General features: G+C 34.2%; 1 protein-coding gene across 5 annotated transcripts in view; it reads left to right on the top strand.

The window, feature by feature from the left end:
- The window catches only part of ROBO2 (roundabout guidance receptor 2), a 581315-nt gene that overhangs the window by 127811 nt on the left and 439948 nt on the right, over positions 1-13556 (top strand). The window lies entirely within an intron of this gene.

Genomic DNA, 13556 nt, shown 5'->3' with positions numbered 1-13556 from the left:
CGTGTAACCAATAGGGTTCCTAACCTTGATGCTAGTCTTGTCAGTGTACAAATGAAAGCAGTATCCTCATGTAATCCTTCTTTTTATGGAGTTATCTGTGGTCCAGGGGAAGTATTTTTCACCCAATTCCATTTGTGAATTTATAATTTTAAAAACTAGCAGGTAAAATAGAAAATAGCAAGTCTGATTTGAAATTTTGATCTTCCTTTTCTTATTTCTTTCACTATAGAGACCCAGACAGTGGAGCTATTGGGCCTGGTTACATTCCTCACACTCTTACAGTCATGTATTTATATCATAGTAATATGTGTATATATCATTGGAATGTTACATCTTTATAGCAGATAACATCCAATTCTAATTTTTTACCCTAGCACCTAGTAAGTGCATAATCCCTAGCAGGGAATGTAAACAAAGAAACAAACAAAAAATCTGCTCAATTGGGGAATATTTTAATGATTGAATGATAAATGGGCTCAATTCTACCCCTCCCCGGCCCCCCACCCACCGCCTGGGAATTCCCTTTGCTTCTTGTCACACGGAGTCTTGCTTGTGTCATCTTGAATTCTAGAATCCATCTCAGAGAAGAACAAAATTGGTGCTGGAGTGTGCAAACTTATCCAATCTCATTTATGCAAATGTTTTCTACCAGGTTTGGATAATTGTTTTTGTGCCAAGTGTGTTTTATCCTTAAGTTCTACCAGAAAGGGCAGCCCTGGTGGCACAGTAGTTTAGCGCTGCCTGCAGCCTGGGGTGTGATCCTGGAGACCTGGGATCGCGTCCCGCGTCGGGCTCCTGGCATGGAGCCTGCTTCTCCCTCTGCCTGTGTCTCTGCCTCTCTCTCTCTCTGTCTCTATGAATAAAAAATCTTTAAAAAAAGAAAGAAAAGTGGTTTAAAAAAAAATTCTTCCAGAAAATGAGGAGGAACAGTGATTTCATTTCTAGTGTTCAGAGGAGAGGACTGAATGAGCATAGAATAAGGATTTTTACTCCATTTGTATAATGTTCTGATTGCACCTATACATATACAAATGGAAAACAGATTCCAGCTTCTAAAACAATGTGAGTATATAAAATATGTGTTGGTGTCCATTGAGCTCATGAACAAATTATTAGGCTATATTATAGGTAAAGTGTTAATTTCAAAACTTCACTTGCATACTTGGATTTTTTTTTTTTTAGCATTCCTAATGGGATGTTTTAGATACCATGACTAAAATGGCTGTTTCATTTTTTTATCTTCTAAGCTTTAATAAATCCTTATCATTATTTGTTAGGAACTCTAAATTAAAATAAAATAAAAAGAGATCGTAAGACTCTTGGCTTGCTACTCATTTGTAGATCACCCTTACTAGATACCAGAATTGGATTTAAACTCTTAAAAAAAGTTTCTATTAATATAAATAAAAATTTCATATGCTAAATAGAATATTAGTTTACATGGTTGGAAATTTGTGCATACTATTACTGAAAATTACTCTGTTACCTGTAAATCCAAGCTACATATCTATACTATTTCAGTAAAAACTTTTCTCTACGTTAGTCATCTACCTTGATGTTCACCTTCCCCCCTCCCTTTTTTTTTTTTTATTCTAAAGGTAAAAGTCACCCTAAGAAGGTAGTTCATGAGTTAAAAGTGTTCTAGAAGGGTGGAGATTATAATGGAAACAGGCACAGTTCCCCACAAAGCGGACGGGAGTTGAGCAGAAGCCTCCCCACGGCTGTCCTCCCAGAGGCTCTCGGGGGTGGGATGGGATCTGACAGTGACGGGCTTCCCTCGACTGGTTCCTTCCTTTGTACCTAACTCTGGTCCAGAAATAGAGCAGCACGTCATGCTCCCAGACTGACACCAGGGAAGCTTCATAAATCAGCAAGTGAGCATTCTGGCATGATCCTTTAGCCACTGCCTTCCCTCTAGTGCTGACACCTGTCACCTTTTAAAGAGTGTACATTCTCTATCAGCTGTAGCTGAATTCTGTCTTCTTTACTCTCATGTTCTGCCTACGTGGTATTATGTGGGAGGCTGCCCATATATTAGTAAATCATTGTCATTATGGACTAGGAACCTAAAACAATCCAAAATACATTTCTTTTGTAAAAGACAATAAGAGTGGGAATGTATGACCAGAGACCTAATTGCATGCATTTGTAATCACTGATAAAATATTGCATTTAATGGTCTTGTATTATAACTAATACTTTAGAGGATTTTAAATGATAAGAATCCTTAAGTATCTCTGAGTTAGGGATTTGAAGGCTTTGAATATTAATCAGACTGTAACCATTCCCATGAAGTCAGTAACCATTGGTTATTTTTTATTAAAAAATATGTATCTTCCCTATGAAACATATCACTTTGCTAGAAAGCCATACCTGAATCAACTATACTGTTATCTGGTTCGTATTATTGTAATACATTTTACATGAAAACAGCACAATATAATCCTTTATTTAGCTTTTAGAGAGTTAAGGTTATGGAAAAATGTTTAAAAATTTGGCAAGCCACAAATCTACATGAGCAGAAATTTATGTCTCTCCATTGTTTGCCTATTAATGATATTAAAAATAAAATAATACACATTGGGGATTTCTCTACCCCCTCCCAAATTAACGTCTTAAGTCTTACTGTGAATTTTAGTGAAGCAAACAAGGACCACAAGGTGTTTGTAATTGGGGGTATTAAGTGTAGGATACAAGTAGAGAGTGCTTAAGAGGGACAGAAAAAGTCAGTTGGCTATTGATTGGACTGTAGTGGGATAAATGTGTGGCTTCTGCCCTTAATGGAAGCTGATTGTTCGGGGATGTGCCGGTGAGACTGGTCGATTCTTGAGCTGTTGTTTACTGGGAAGGACAATATCAATTTTCCAGAGGGATGATTGGTGGGATGTCAAGGCTGTCACCCTTTTCTCCTCATCACTGACAGACAGCCCAGTGACAATTACTAGTGATGGGACATTGCCTGCATTGGCATATACACTAGAGGATATAACTGGCAAAAAAAAAAAAAAAAAAGGATGAAAGCACCCTGTAAAAAAGATATAATCAGCAGTTGTCAGGACTGGTTACATATATGATGTCTGAATAACGGCCACAGCACATTGCCTTTACCTCTGATGTATCATGGCCCCTGCCTCATCCAGCTTAGAAAATTAATCATGGAAGTTTTGGAGGAGGGGGTAACATTAGTTGTTGGCGTTATTTGTTTGAGAGTTAATATCAGAACAAAACATATTTTCTCCTTTTTCTAATTAAAAAGACTTTGGAGAATTCAAATGGGCTTGAAAATAGATATTTTTATTCTTTAGAAATAATTATATTTGTAGTATATTTCATGAGTTAAGATAACATTGATGACTTTCCTTCTAGTCTCATGTTATTGGCCGAAGTCCAAATGAACAACTTATGAATTGCATTGATCAGTATCAGAATGAAACACTAACCTCCATCATTTTGGCAAAAAAAAAATGCATCATTTAAATTGTAGAATATGTTCTGGGCAGGGTGGGTAGTACATGTACATACATATCGACTGGATTATCTATAAAGGTTCATCTTTCTATTTCTTTGTGTTCATTTTTAATAGTTTCAAATAAGTTTAAAGATAAAGAGCAGTATTTCCAATGTCTACCTTTAGTTGTGGAGAAACTAAAACCTAAACTAGTCAGACTACTGGGAGCATGGAAATTGCCAGTTACCTGTTTTTTTTTTTTTTTTTTTTCCCTTCAGGAAAATATTTTTCTTTGTAGTTACTCATAAAAGTCATTTATTTAATTAATTACAATGAGGCTAATCATTTCATAAATTTAGTGTATTCTGCTAGAATTTTACTGTTTGGGAAAATTCACAATTAGTATAGTTTTACAGAAATTTACATGTATTTGTTTTGTATGAATTAGACATTTTTCCCTACTGTAGATTTCCTTAACATCAAAGTAAAAGTATCTGTACATAGATAGATAAACACATTTTTGTCTACTTCCCCACAAAAAGGATAGATTGAGAATACTTTCAAGCCTTTTGTCTCATGAGAGTTGCTTTCTATAGAATTGGTCACTGTAGAGATGAAAATAATTTGATATATGATATTGGTTTTCTACAGTCTGTGTGGCATTCATGACACACATCAGATGTATTTTTTCTTTTTGAGAAATATGTTCTTAAATACTAATTACAAGATTTTGAAAGGAATGTTTTTATTATAGCATTTGGCAAATATTAAAATGTACAAACTGTGAAACAAAAATTACCTACCATTTACAGGAAAAGTTGTTAACATTTTCATATTTGTCCATTTTATTATTTTAAGTGTTAGTGCGTGTGTGTTCTTTTAAGTGCTTTCAGTGTGATGCTATTTTCGAGCTTGGTAAATATATCGACGAGTCTATGATTTTGGTGGTGTCCTTTTATTTTAAGTAAGTAGGTTACAATACTGCCAAGTGATTGCATATGGAGGTTATTTCTGATAGGGCTTGTAAGATGCCATACAAAAGTTGTCTTAATTTCCTCTCATAAACCACTAGCTAATTGATTTTCCATTGCACTCATTAAAAATAGATACTTAGCTTTGCAGAAGATTGTCTCGGAAAACCAAGGCAAGGCACAAGTCCTCTGGGATGCCATCAACTGACCATTCCATCAGGCCTAAAATAGTGGCCCTCCTACTTGTCAGAACTGAAGTATTTATCCCATTTCCCAGCAGATAAACATTTGCAAGGCAAATAATAAATTAGCCATTAATCAGGAGAATGTTTGCCTTCAATGAACTCTGAATGGAGTGGAGATGTCAGGTAGATAGACAAGGTAAATCAACAAGGCAGAATTAATCCCTTGGAAGAGCCATCCATGATTTAGAAAGTGTGGCCCATATGTTTAAAGAATTTGGAAGGTAAGGACATTTTGTGAAGGAAGAAAAGCTACTTAGAAGAAGGTATAGGTAGATTTTAAGACTAGACAGCATGCTAACAATTTTTATACATTTAAGCCTCTGTTATAACTTTTAGAAGTTTGATTTTAAAAATGTCAAATATTTCTTTTTAAAGTCTTTATGTGTCATAATATATCTTTTCAACACCGGAAATGTGTTCATGTTTCATGGAATGGTTCCATGCCATTATTTTTTCAAATTAACAATTTGGCAAGTATATTGCTTTAAAGATAAGAAATTACCATGTTATTTTAGTGTTATTTTTTTCTCATTGTTTTTATCCTTTCACATATTTGATACAAAGACTCAGATTTGGAATCTGAGAGGCTTTGCTTAGCTACATAAAACACCTGATCTTGGGTAAGTTACTTGACCTTTTATGACGCTCACTTTCATTATTTGTAAGATAGGGATAATAATGCCTTTCTAAAAGAGTTTTCATAAAACATTAAATAATGAAACAAATGAGATAGATACATATGTATAGATCTCCTAATATATAGGGTATCTATATCTATCTATTTATCTATCTATTTATCCCCTAATACAGGTTTAACATTGTTATTTCTTTTTCCATAGAAGACGTGTATGTTATATCAATTTATTCTAAAGCATTATTAATATTTAATCTTTTCAAAAACAATTTGGAATCAGTTACCAATACATATTTTGTTTTGGAGATATTATATCTGAAGGATTTTAGATGGCCCGGTGGTTATAAAGAGGGAATATTATCTCCCTCAATCCTCTTGAGGTTAGAAAGTACAACCTTTGTTGTCTTAGAATTGACCATAAGGGAAATTGCTCTTGATTCCAAACACCTACCATCTGGCATGTTCTATTTTCTCATTGTGATATACAATGCCTCAGGCATTCTAAAAGTTAAATGTGTAATATATCCCCAACTTTCCACATGTTTATTTATTTACCAAAAGTTTAAGAATGAAAGTAAATGGAATAATCATAATCCTTAGCACTATGTTCCAAACTCTTCATTTCTCACTAATTCATGTTTGTTTTTTTTCCCCCCTATGAGTAGAATTCTATTCTCAAGCTAGGTTTTCTAAACTAGGTAGTTTATAAAGTAATGATACCTTTTAACCAAGATATTAACTGGGTCACATGTTTACTGTCCCCATACCTTTGACTAAGAAAATCCTTCTAATGATGAATTTTAAATAAGACTTACAATGTAATTAGTATTGCCTCAGGCATAGAGAACAATTAAAATGTTTTGAAATTTTAAAATATATAAATTACTCTTGCAAAGGAGAAGAGGTTTCTTTATACAACCCAGAATCTGATATATATAACTTCCATTAATAGATTTAAATTGAAAAGCATGTAACTCAAAATCATTTCAACTCAGGCTTTAATGTTACTTGCTATTTTTTAATATTAAAAATAATTATTAATTCCTGTGGATCTCTCCTCCTCCCATACCACCTTTGTCTTTCACTCTTAGAAGATAACTTTAACCTGTGTTTCATCAAGAAATATGTAGTTATTATATGTGAATTATTTCAGTTTTTTTTCCTGTTTATCTCAAGATTGCTCCAAATGATCATTTATCCTTCTCTCTTTGGTTCTGTTCTGATACTGTTATCTAAGGCTAGCCTGTCTAGTTATGCTTATGGTTTTCATTTACTCCCATTCTATATTTGACACATAACCCCTTCTTTCTGGAATTTCACTCTTTATTGAACACTGTTTCTTAAAACAGAAACATACCCATCTCTCTACCATGCCAAACATCAAACAATATAGATAAATTTTAAAAGTTCTATAGGATTTCCTAAAGAAAAAAATACATTTAGTGTTGGAAAATAAAGAGGCTTCATAAGACAGTGACATTTGAGGATATTCTTCAGTATCTTAAAGCCTCTCATAATATAAATACAACTAATGGTCATCATGAAATTTTTTTAAAGTATGACTCACTTTTAATACCTAGAGCATACAATGAGTCACATAATCTTAATGATTTCAATTAACAATGCATATATTTTTCATACCTTATGAAAAGTTCTATTACTGTTCCCATTCTACAGATGTGGAAAGTGAGTCCAAGAGAGATTAAGAATTTGCCTGAAGTCCTACATCTAGTCATAACTGTTAGAGCCAAAGCATATACTTAATTGGGTCTAGAGTCTTTCCCTGATCACTATATACTACTTTTCTACACGGTACTTGCATATATTGTTAACTATAAAGCTATTGGAGTCTATAAACTTAGCTTTCCAAATTTATTTGCAGAATCAGTAAATGGGAGTAGCATGAGACAAGAGCAGAAATGTAAGTTGTAACTATATCAAAGAGGTTCTTGAATTCTAGACTCAAAAATTCTGACTTCACTAGTGTGTAATGAGGAGTGATCAAAGTTTTGAACATGAAGTGACAGTTCTGGGACTACATGTTAGCAAATGTAGGCTAAATTGAAACAGAAAGCCTTGATAAAATGGATAATCATTTGGAAGCTGTTATAGTAGTGTGGGTGAGAAACCATGAAGCCTAAACCAGGAAGAGGATAGTGTAATGGAAAGGACATAAATACATCCGATTAGTTTAGGTAAAATTTACAGGACTTGCAATCTGGGAAAGTCATGGACAAAGGCAAGGGTGGAAAGAGATAACTCCAAGATTTTAAATCCATGACTGAGAATTGAGGAGCCATTAGTGAAAACCAGAATATTGAGAAGACAATTTGATTTAGGCAGTATCTGGCTAGGTACATGTAAAGTTTGATACATTAATGGAAAACCCAGACAAAGATTTGGAAATGTCATTTTATAAGTAGGGAGAGAAGTCAGAGTCACATGGGTTAGGAATCATCTAGTTAAAGGAAGTTAATGCTATCTGAATAGACAGAATCATTAAAGACTAAAGTTCAGAAAAAATAAGAAAGAGAGAGAGAGAGAGAGAAGGCTGGGAGTTAACCTGCAGTGGCACTTACATTTTAGGTAGCAAGGGACAGGTAGCAGGAGAAGGAATAGGAAAGGAAACCTCTAAAAGATTGAGTGAACCTGGGGAGTCATAAACAAAAAAGAGGCTTTGAAGAAGCAGGAAGTGGTCAAATTTCATACTTCAGAGTGAACTGAGAAAAGAGTGTTTACTTCAACCAAAGTCTGTAAAGAAATAGCCTTCTGTTGGTGATCACTGCTGAGACCCTGAAGAATGATGGATAGTGGTCACCTACTTAAATAAGAATAAGCCAGTGAGAATGCCTAATAAACAGATATGTATGTGATGTGTATGTGGACAGATTGTATGAGTACTTTCAAGGCTTGTGTACCATTAGACTATTTGTTCATAAACACATAATCTCTAAAGTAAATTTTAGAGTTCGTAATTGATTTTTTATTGTTTCAAACATCTTAGAATTATAATGCAAGCCAATAGAGAAATATGAGTTGGTGTAGACTATTTAATACACAGAATTCCAGAAGCATATATCATAGTAAGATAAGACCACAATGAACTGTGGTTTTTTTTCATTTTGTGAATTTATTTCTCTTTATCTCTGCTGCCAAAAAATTGAGGATCTTACTAGATCCACACATGTTCAAACTTAAAAAAAAGTCTTTAGATTAATGAAAATAAGTTGTTTTATTTTCTTAGGAATAAACTGCAATATGTTAAAACTATCAGAATGAATTTTGTTCCAGAAGTATGTGACATCTTATTTTGGTTAACTCCAGTTTCCTTCTATTATGTAAAATTTCCACACTGAAGACAGAATGTGATCAAAACCAAGAAGCAAAAATACAAACTTGACACTCTTCATGCCAAGCACCAAAATATTAGACTCCTTATTTACAAAACATATCTGAATAATCTATCGATAATTTGTTTTGTGAATTCATTAATTTTTTGGCTAAGAAGATACGTAAAATACACACACATAGTTCAAGCAAATGCCAATTTTAGCCACTGGCTCTTTATTTATCTCTACTTTATGTTAAGCCTGGCTTTATCTCATTAATTAGAATGGAAACTATAAAAACATATCCAAAGTACTTTTGCATTTTAACAAAATTTTAGGTCCAAAACCCCTGAAGATTTTTTTTAATCTAGACAGATGAGTATGAAATATACTCTTCATCATGTCCTTTGGTTCTAAGAATCTATCTGCTTTAAACACCAAATAATATTTTCATGTTTCATATTATCTTTCATGTAATATAATACGATCATTTTGTTTTGTTGGTAATAGTTTTCAGTGTACCTTTCCATTTTTCTGATTAATCATATATATTGGAAATTAGGATTGTAATTACTAGAAGACAGGATAGAAATGTCCCTTATCCTACAAAAACTGTGGGTGAATTGATTTAAGTACATTTTTTCCTTCATGCTTTCCAGTTAACCACATAAATTTCCCTTTCATTCATATATACGTATGTATGTATATATGTGCAAGTGAAATGTTGCATTTATCTTCCCATACTTTTGCAACTCCTTCAATATTTTCTAATATATTTATTCAGCTAAATGTATATCGAGCATCTACTATGTCAGAGACAGAACAGTATATAACAGAGACAAAATTTGTCTTTATAGAACTTCCATGTGAAAGAGGTAGACAAAAGATAAATGTATAAAATCAACGTAAAATTGGAGACGCCTTCTTGGGTGACTCAGTGGTTGAGTGTCTGCCTTCGGCTCAGCTCGTGATCCTGGGGTCCTCGGATCTGCCTGCTTCTCCCTCTGCCTATGTCTCTGCCTCTCTCTGTGCGTCTCTCATAAATAAATAAATAATCTTTAAAAAAGCAACATAAAATTTAACAACAGGAAGAGAGTAAAGACAACAGAGAAGAAGACAAGGGAATAGAAACTTGTTGGGGAGGGAACACTACAGAAGGTCGGATAGATGGAGATAGCAATGGGACAAGGCAGGCCTTGCAGATGTCTGCTGCATACACTTTCAGTAACGTGTAATCCATATTTTCTTTCCCACTTACTCATCATTTTGTCCTGTAGACCTGGAGATGCCAACACACAGATTAGGACGTGATTTCAGAGTATCTCAAAGCTCTGTCACCTAGGAGTGTATGTCAATAACTCAGTTGTGGATTTTGATTTTTTTTTTTTTTGCATGGAAGATAAGTTTATTTTCTATTTTTTCCATATGTATAGTATGAAATAGTCTAAAATAGACAAAATAATCTAAAATAATAAAGTCTAAAAATAATCAAGTTTGTATAATTTCTTTTTTTTTACTTTTTTTTTTCAGTGAAGCTCAATTTTATTTTATTTTATTTTATTTTTTTTATATAAATTAATTTTTATTGGTGTTCAATTTACCAACATACAGAATAACACCCAGTGCTCATCCCTTCAAGTGTCCCCCTCCGTGCCCGTCACCCATTCACCCCCACCCTCCGCCCTCCTCCCCTTCCACCACCCCTAGTTCATTTCCCAGAGTTAGAAGTCTTTATGTTCTGTGTCCCTTTCTGATATCTCCCACACATTTCTTCTCCCTTCCCTTATATTCCCCTTCACTATTATTCATATTCCCCAAATGAGTGAGAACATACACTGTTTGTCCTTCTCTGATTGACTTACTTCACTCAGCATAATACCCTCCAGTTCCATCCACGTTGAAGCAAATGGTGGGTATTTGTTGTTTCTAATGGCTGAGTAATATTCCATTGTATACATAAACCACATCTTCTTTATCCATTCATCTTTCAATGGGCACTGTGGAAGGAGCCTCGGATTTTGATATTTTAAAGGAAAATGTGCTCTTTGGTGTGTTTGCCTTCAACCCATGCTCGACAGACTTGACTTGAAATCTCCAAAACCTGCTTGACTCAAAATGTACACTCATAGATTGATTTTAGTGCTTCAGATTAATAGAAGGCATCCTGCTTTATTAAAACAATTGAGAATGTATGCTCAGGAGAACCAGCAAAGGGAAACTTTTTAAAAATCTAAGCAACTAATAAATATTTCAAGTAAGTACCATTTCGGTTCATTGAAATAATTTTTAACCTTCTCAATGTACATAAAATTATTTTTGCCATGTATATATAAAACTCCTCAATTTACATAAGATTTTTTGGCTCAGGATTGCATTTAAATATTTTTATTAATGTTTTTAAAGACATAACTGTTCTTTTTTTCCTTTAGTATTTTGCAGAAATATCTTGAAAATAGGAAGGCTATGCATAATAAAAGCAAATTTAATCTTTTTTTCTTTCCAAATGTTAACTTTCAGTGTGAGTTGGGACAGAAATATTATCTGTTGGGTTTTTCTTTAAGAGATTTTATTTATTTATTCATGAGAGACACACACACACACAGAGAGAGAGGCAGAGACATAAATAGAGGGAGACCCAGGCTCCGCGCAGGGAGCCTGATGTGGAACTCATCCCAGGACTACAAGATCACACCCTGAGCCAAAGGCAGACGCTTAACCACTGAGCCACCCAGGCATCCCTGGAAATATTTTCTTGTTCTCTCTTCTGCTGTTGTTTAGGCGTTACACTGATGCTAGGTGTGTGTGAATATTGGTATCAATGTGGATACTTAGATATCTGTCAATAGTTCCAAAATAATTCATTGTAAAGTACTCTGTATCTTAGGTATACAGCAACATATAATTTGTGGTTAGTTACTATATGCATTCTTTTTATTTCTAAATTAGTTATCCTCATTATTATTAGTCACAGAATATTCCTTAGAAACACTGAATATGAAAGACTTTTTGAACTGTCTTTTGCATAATGAAAATTCAAAATTCAGAGAGCTTTAACATTTAGTAACTGCCTTTAGGTATAGTTTGTCAGTGGCCTTCCCATCCATAACAATAGGATTCAAAACTCCTGGTCACTTGCTAATAACTCTTCACTTCTCAGGACATTGCATTGCTATAGATAAGTTTACTTAATAAATCTACAAAGAAAAAAAAAGTTAAATAGAAGACTCATGTACATATTTCCTTTTCAATTATTATTTTCAATGTTGCTATGCAAATATATTTTATTCTTTCACCGAACATATGAATGTGTACAAACACATGTTTTTAACAAGATTTGTATTTTGAAAAAAAAAATTCGTGTATTTAAAAAACCATAAATATTTTATGTGAAGATGTTAGGACCAGGAGAAATATATAAAAGTAGGAGGCAGGAAAAAAGTCACATTTTTAATATGAGCAGCATCAAGCTAATTAGATTTAATGACATTAAAAAGAATGGCTTGACTGACACTCTTTTCTGTTGCTATCCATGTCCCGTCTTTTTTTTTTAATTATTTTACACAGAAATACATAATCTTAAGACTCCCGTAGAGTTTGTTGCTTTCCATAAAGACACAAATGAGCAAACATAGCAAACAAAATAGAGAAGTTGCTGTTACTAAGGAAATATATGCAACTCTAAGAAGAGGTCTTAAACAACGAGTAAAGTTTTGGTTAAATTGTCTCTTAACAAGTTGTAGTCCTGGGTATACACTGTTAAGGAAATACTGTCATGAACAGGAGACTATTTGTAATTAGATAAGGAAGACTGGCAGCAACAGTGAGTTAGTGGCTCCCATGGAATGACAAGTATTGACTGAATACCGAGCTGTGTTTGAGATGGTGAGGGAGTCGATAAAAGCATCAGGGCTTGTTTAGAGTACCACTGCCAGCGATGCATTAATTTGCCGCCTGGAAAAGAGCCACAGACATTCTTCCCCATGTTTAGTGTTGATGAGGTCTAACACTTACATTTAATCTTCTGTTTACCACTAAGAATACTTGTAAGTGGTATATGGCACTGCAGATAGGAAATAAAACAGGGAGCATATTTTGTATGAGCTCCATGGTGCAGAGCAGGTCTAGAAAAATAAACCTTATTTGAATCATCAAACCAAACGTAGAAGAAAAAACTTAACACTAATCGAGAGTGAAAGTGTTAAATGATTTGTGATAAGAGGTAAAGGGTAGAAAGTGCTTCTAAACTATCTATAGGAATCTTTTACCCATTTTTCTATATACCATCTCAGTTGGATGAAGGAAAATGCATTTATTTATTTTTAAAGATTTTATTTATTTATTCATGAGAGACACAGAGAGAGAGAGCCAGAGACATAGACACAGACATAGACAGACATAGAAGGAGAAGCAGACTCTTCGCAGGGAGCCCTACGTGGGACTTGATTCCCGGATCCTGGGATCAGGACTTGAGCCAAAGGCAGACGCTCAACTGCTAAGCCACCCAGGCGTCCCAGGAAAATGAATTTAAAAGGAAATGCCATGAAGTTCATAAACACTTTAGGGATGTATTATCTCTATGTAATAAAGACCTCATCTCATACTTCTGTTTAAAAACAAATTCTTGGGATCCCTGGGTGGCGCAGCGGTTTGGCACCTGCCTTTGGCCCAGGGCACAATCCTGGAGACTCGGGATCGAATCCTGCATCAGGCTCCCGGTGTGTGGAGCCTGCTTCTCCCTCTGCCTGTGTCTCTGCCTCTCTCTCTCTCTCTCTCTCTCTCTCTCTCGTGTGACTATCATAAATAAATAAATAAATAATAAGAAAAAAATAAAAAATAAAAACAAATTCTTCTTAAATGTTTTCCCAGATTTTGTAAAACTTGTTATATGAAGATATATAGTAAAGGTAATGACATACGTAGATATAGATA

The sequence above is a fragment of the Nyctereutes procyonoides genome, unplaced genomic scaffold, assembly GCF_905146905.1.
Source record: "Nyctereutes procyonoides isolate TBG_1078 unplaced genomic scaffold, NYPRO_anot_genome, whole genome shotgun sequence".
Lineage (NCBI taxonomy): Eukaryota > Metazoa > Chordata > Mammalia > Carnivora > Canidae > Nyctereutes > Nyctereutes procyonoides.
Note: the sequence above shows the minus strand (reverse complement) of the source record. Positions and strands in the feature narration are given on the sequence as shown.